This window comes from Marmota flaviventris, chromosome 4 (assembly GCF_047511675.1).
Source record: "Marmota flaviventris isolate mMarFla1 chromosome 4, mMarFla1.hap1, whole genome shotgun sequence".
NCBI classification, from domain to species: Eukaryota; Metazoa; Chordata; class Mammalia; order Rodentia; family Sciuridae; genus Marmota; species Marmota flaviventris.
In genome coordinates this window covers 79,172,654-79,179,352 of record NC_092501.1, presented here as the reverse complement: position 1 = coordinate 79,179,352, position 6,699 = coordinate 79,172,654, and positions in this window count along the sequence as shown.

Sequence of the window (6,699 nt, the reverse complement as noted above, 5' to 3'; positions counted from 1 at the left end):
GATATTTTCAACTTAAAATGGGATTCTTGGGATATAACCCCAATGTAAATCAAGCAGCATCTGTAACTGCCAGTTGCTGCTCTAATCTAAATGCCACCAGCACCTTACTTCCCCTTCCTAATATAGATGACTTTTTGATGTTGAACTTCTTAAGCATACATCACTCTAATTTGTCTGATGAACACTTAATATGATATTTAGTGATTGCTTATATTTTAAGAAGGACATACTTTGTACTTACTGCTATAACTTTTGTACACTATGGTAAAATATTATCAATATCTCTTTCTACTCAAACCATCTATGAGAGGTTTAGGCACGGGCATGCATTTAGAGTTATTCTGTATTGCAACCTATTATGAAAGAAAAGACATTTTCTAAATCCCTCAAGCTTCACCAAAAAATAAAAGTTAATTAGTACTTTCTTGGGATAACTATGGCAAATCTGTTATTAAGAATAAAGTCGTAAAATGTAAAAACGGAATATGCATCGCTCTTAGCCTTGAGCATAATGACTTAGAGACACTGTGTATCAGTTTTGCCAATAAGACTGTGGACTTCATGATTGTTGAACTTCTGGGTCAAAACTCAAATGAGGTGATATTGCCTTTAAAGGTTTTTCTGCTGAGAACCAACTTTTAATAGTCATGAGAAAATCAAATAATAGCTGTCAGTACAAGTAGAGCATATATTTAACCATCTAGCTTAGGGCTCTCTCTTACATAATGGAGCCTTAAATCAATGTGGTTTTCATCAATGGTTTGTTCTTTGAATGGTTTTAAAAACTGCAGACAACTGAGGACTGTGCAGACATGAAGGTGTGGTATTGAACTTCAGGTTTAAACTGTGTGAAGCGTTATGAACGTTCATTTCACAACTAGATTGTATAAGGACATTGGCTGTGATGATGAGACTCAATGCATTATTTTTTCTCAGTAGTGAACTTTATGAATCCCCATCCCATTCAACAGGCACATGTTAAAAGAGCATTGTCACTGGTGTTAATGGGGGAATGTGTTCCTTCGTTGTATTGGGGCCTTTTGTATTACACTCTTGATATTAAATTAAATGTGCCTTGGGAAAAAAAAAAGAATGAAGTCTGTACTGATAAGAACACTTAAAAATAGTACTATAGCTGATGAGAATATGATATTTCTATTCTACAAATTCAATCCTGAGACTATTTCTTGGCCATAGTCTCAAATCACAAATTATTAACCACCAAAATTGATAAGAGAACTGATGAGACATTGATAGGAGTTAATCCAATACAATCTCTCACTAGTACATGTGTTCATGAAGGTTAACCAATCTGCAACAGCTCCACTTCTCTCAAAGCCAACCAACAAAAACTTTCATTCAGACCATGCCTTTTTTATAAACTTAGGATTGAACCCGGGGCACTTTTATCACTAAAGCTTTATCTCCACACCTTTTTATTTTTTATTTTTTTTTTTATTTTAAGACAGATTCTAGGTTGGTTAGGGCCTCACTAAGTTTCTAACGCTGACTTGAGCTTGCAATGCTCCTGCCTCAGACCATGCTTTTAAAGTGAGCAAGTAAGTCAAGCCTCAGTCCAGTGAATGTATTTTTATGACTGATTAGTCCCTCAACATTATTGCTTCTGAAAGCCCCGCCAATCCATGAATCCCCTTGTTCCCTAAATCCCATATCATTTTATGCTTTGTTTTACTGTGATGTACAAGTACATCCCATTGGTCTACGACTTGCTTTGGCTTCAGAGAATGTGGCAGAAGTGCCAGACCTACCCTTTAAGAAGGTCTGTGGCAACTTCTACTCTCTGTCTTGAAGCTATCATGCAAAAAGTTGAACAAGTCTGAGGCCATGCTCTGAAGAAACTCAAGCTACCCATGGTAAACTCTGTGGTACCAAGAATGTCAGTGATGTTTTCTCAGCAGCCCCCCCACCACCACACCCAACCCCACCACTGGCTTAATGAAGCTGGTCAAATGAAAAACCAGCCAACATCAGATGAAATGGAATAGTAACCAATCTACACAGAAAAATAAGAAATCATTAGTCATGAACTTTTGAGTGTTTTAGTTTGTTTAGGTGAGGAGAGAATTTATTTACAAAAGACTTTCAAAGGGAGAGGGAGAGTTTTTCAGTTGGAATCCTCTGACCATAAGCTCCATAAGTGCTCAGAAAGTCAGGCAGAAAGGGTTTCTTTTTTAATAGGGAAGAACAAGGCTAGAGAAAGTAAGATTTGGGGGACCATTATAGTTCAGATGATGACTGTCCCCACAAAGTACATGTGGTCCCCAGAGTGAGGGGACTGGGAGGCTGTGGAAGCTTTAAGAGGTGAGGCCTAGTGGGAAATCACTGGGGGTGTGCCCCCTGGAAGGGATTGTGAGATGCTGGCCCTTTCTTCTTTTGCTTCCTGGCCAGGAGGGGACAGATTTTTGCTCTTGTTTGAATTGAAACAGGAAACAATAAATAAACCTTTTTTTGTTTCAGAGACTGAATGGTTATTCTCTTTCACTATAGTTATGCAGTATATGTTGCCCTCAGGGAGTTTGCCACTATATATGACAATTATTTAATCTGATTTATAAAAAGGACTTATCCAAATATATTCATCTGCCCCAAAGAAAGACAAGCAATGTTGATTAAATTAGAGTGTCATTCCTAATTAATACTGTATGGTATCACCCCAATCTATATCAAAACTTGAAACTTACAAAGCAAAGAATAAACCCAAGTTAATAGGGAAATTGTCCATTTTTGTAAATAGAGATATTATTCAAGAGATTGAACAAGTGGCCAGATCTTATAAAGTTCAGACATGGTGTAAGGGTAAAAGAAATTGAAGTTAAAGCGTAAAAGTTAAAGGGTAAAAGACCGGGTGTTGTAAAGTTTCTAAGCTGCAAGGTCTGAGTTAAAATGTAAAGGATTAGGTATTGTTAGGTATCTATGCTACCTGCAAAACCTGAAATTTCTGTAGCTGTTGAGACAATGCTTAGAACCGCCCAGTAAATATTTCCCCTGACTATTGGTTGTTTAATAAGGGCTCTGTGTGGTCGCACGTAGGCATTGCAGGGCCTGGACCAATCAGTTTAAATGTAACCCCCTCCTTAGGAAAGACCTATCACTCCAGCCTGACCTGTTCCCGCCAATGAATGAACCAATCATGTTTAGGAGTTGTTATTCAATTTTCCCGCGCCTCATGATGATTTGTTCTGATGTATACAAGGCCCTCTGCCCTCCCCAAAAAGTGTACTTAAGCAGTGCTCAGCCCCTGCTCGGGGCTCTGGGCTGCTTTCCCTTCTTGAGTGGGCACGGAGCCCCAGCATGCTGGTTCAATAAATCCCCCCTTCTGCCAATTGCATGAGTGGTCACTTGGTGGTCTCTTTCTCCGACATTTCGCGGGATCCTTACAATGGCTTAGGGCATTCTTACACATTTAGACAGTTACTTCAAAGCATAAAGTGTTTTTAAAATTTTATGTAAATTCTGTTTGGATTAAACATTCCCTTGATAAAAAACTAGTATTTGATTGAAAAGTTTTTATTTTGTTTCCATCAAAAACTAACGTTATTTTTGGATGTTCTGGATAGCCTGATCTCCCAGACTGAACTCTGTTAGCTATCAACAACTCAATTTACCTAAAATATATAAAAATAAGATTTAGTGTTCCTATCCTATCTCACTTTTTTTTTTGTCAGAAGACTGGCATCAACTTTTCAGAAACTGCCTGCATGTTTCATCTTAGTGTTTTCCTTAAGGAGTTTAAGATTGGCCAAACTTCCCCCAAATAGAGACTGAGACTGCTGCTCCTAGTCTCGAGGGGAGTGTGATGTTGTTTCATCGCTGCCTTTCCTTGAGGCAAAATGTTTATGCACAAACTGCCATTCCCAAAACCCCTGGATGGGTGTCCTCATTGCCACCACTCCAATTCCTAGCAAGCACTGGGTCAGGGAGGTGTAAGGTACTAAGCTACAGCTGACTCTTACAGGGTATAGAAAGCCTCATATTTGAAAAACAATATAGTATTTCATATTAACAGAAAAAAATACAGAATAACATGATCATCTATCTTGTCTACAAATAAGATTACAAAACTAAAGCCCACATGTACCTTTGCAAAATTATTCCCCAACCTACAGCCCTTTTCACTCTCAACAACTGTTCTAAACTTGATGTTCATTGGTCCTCTCTATTTATACTTTCACTTTATATGCATACATCTGTAAATACATGTTTTACTTAGCAATTTTTTACATCAATGCTAACTTGTATGCTCCTTTGAAACTAGCTTTTTAAATTCAATTTTAGTTTGAAAATTTATCCATACTGATCTGTGTAGCTCAAGTTTTAACTGTTGTATAATATTGTACTTTATACTACTAAAATAGTCTTTTCAGTTATTGAACATTTAAATTTTTCCAATTTTTTATAAGTAGTGAAATAAGTAAAATAATTTCCCTATTTTAGTGAAGTATAATTTTTGCTCATGTCTTCTGCAGTTAAGAATTCCTTTACAGAGCATTTTAAACATTTATATACTCTTAACATAGTTTAAGAAATAACTCATTACATCAAGACTGAACACAATTACACAAACTTTTGCAAATTGTATTGAGTGCCATCAGGGAACTATTTTAGGCACTAAGAAAATCATAATGAATTAAAAAAAAAACCTTTATTCTAATGATGCTGGTGGAGGCGGGGAAGGCAGAGGTGTAAAGTCTAATCAATATTAAAAGAAAAAACCACATAGGTAAGTTGTCCAGGGCTATTTTTTTAAAAAAAGAGAAAGACATATATAGAGAAAGGATTCTATTTTAAAGGGTGGCAAAAGAAAGTCTCACTAAAAAAAATTACATTTCCGTAAATAGCTGACGAAGAATGAGAAGGCAAATTTTGTGGGTATGTGTTAAAATATATGATATGAGAATATGTGGTTTATATGTAGATAATATTTATGTAACCAAATGTACTTATATATTTATGTATGTATTCATAGTTGAACAATGTATATATATCAAATTGAAACAGTGTTTTGTTGAACAATACTTTTCTACCCATGAAGTACTTTATATTTTCTAATCAACTGTATTCAATTCTGTTTTTATTAGTTCATTATAGATATTTATAATATTGGGGTTCATTCTGACATAATTATACAACATAGAACATAATTTGTTCTAATTAAGTCCCTAGTACTTTCCCTTTCCCTCCCCTCCTCCTTCTTCCTATTTCCTTTCCTCTACTCGAGTGAGTTTCTATTTATTTATAGTTTTTTAGTGCATTATGGATATACATAAAGGTGAAATTCATTATGGTATATTCATATATGTACATAGAGGAGTTTTGGTTAGATTCATTCTATGTTCTTCCCTTTTCCCATCCCTCCTCCTTCCCCCTCAATCCACTTCCTCTACTCCACTAGGTCTCTCTTCTTTTAATGGGATTGTCCCTCCCCCCTTTTTTTTTCTTTATTTTTTCCCCTTATTTTGGTTTACCTTCCACATATGAGAGAAAACATTCCACCCTTGAACTTTCTGGGTCTGATTTATTTCACTTAACATGATGTTATTCAGTTCCATTCATTTACCAGCAAATGCTAGAATTTCATTCTTCTTTATGGTTTAGTAAAACTCCATTGTATACATACACCATGTTTTCTTTAGCCATTCATCTATTGATAGGCACCTAGGCTGGTTCCATAGCTTGGTTATTATAAATTGTGCTGTTATAAGCATCGATGTGCCTGTGTCCCTACAGGATGCTGATTTTCAATCTTTTGGATATATACAGAGGAGTTGGGTAGCTGGGTCATATGGTGGTTCCACTCCTAGTTTTCTGAGGAATCTCCATTCTGCTTTCCAGAATGGTTGTACTAATTTACAGTTCCACCAACAATGTATGAGTGTACCTCCCATACCCCCACATCTTTTATTAATTGTATTCTTAATAATTGGCATTCTGAGGAGTGAGAAAAAATCTTAATGTAGTTTTGATTTGCATTTCCCTGATTGCTAGAGATGTTGAACATTTTTTTCATGTATTTATTGGCCATTTGTATTTCTTCTTTTGTCCACTTATTAACTGAGGATTTTTTGGTGTTAAGTTTCTTGAGTTATTTAAATATTCTGGATATTAATTTTCTGAGGAATAGGAGGCAAAGATCTTCTCTCATTTTGTAGCCTCTCTCTTCATGCTCTTAATTGTTTCCATTGTTGTACAGAAGCTTTTTAATTTGATGACATCCCACTTATTGATTCCTGATTTTATATTAGGAGTATTGTTAAAGAAGTCAATGCCTAGGCCAATATGTTGGAATGTTGAGCCTATATTTTCTTCCATGAGTTGCAGAATTTATGTTCTAATTCCTAGGTCTTTGATCCACTTTGACTTGACTTGTGCAGGATGAGAGATAGGGATCTAATCTCATTCTTCTGCATAAGGTATCCAGTTTTCCCACCACCATTTGCTTAAAAAGTTATCTTTTCTCCAGCATATATTTTTGGCACCTCCAGAGACTCTAAGTATGTGGGTTTGTCTCTGTGTCTTCTATCCTATTCCATTGGTTTTCATGTCTGTTTTTATGCCAGTACCATGCTGTTTTTGTTTTTATAGCTCTGCAGTATAATTTGAGTTCTGGTATTGTGATGCATCCAGCATCACATCACTGTTCTTGTTTAGGATTGCTTTGGCTATCCCAGTCTTTTATTC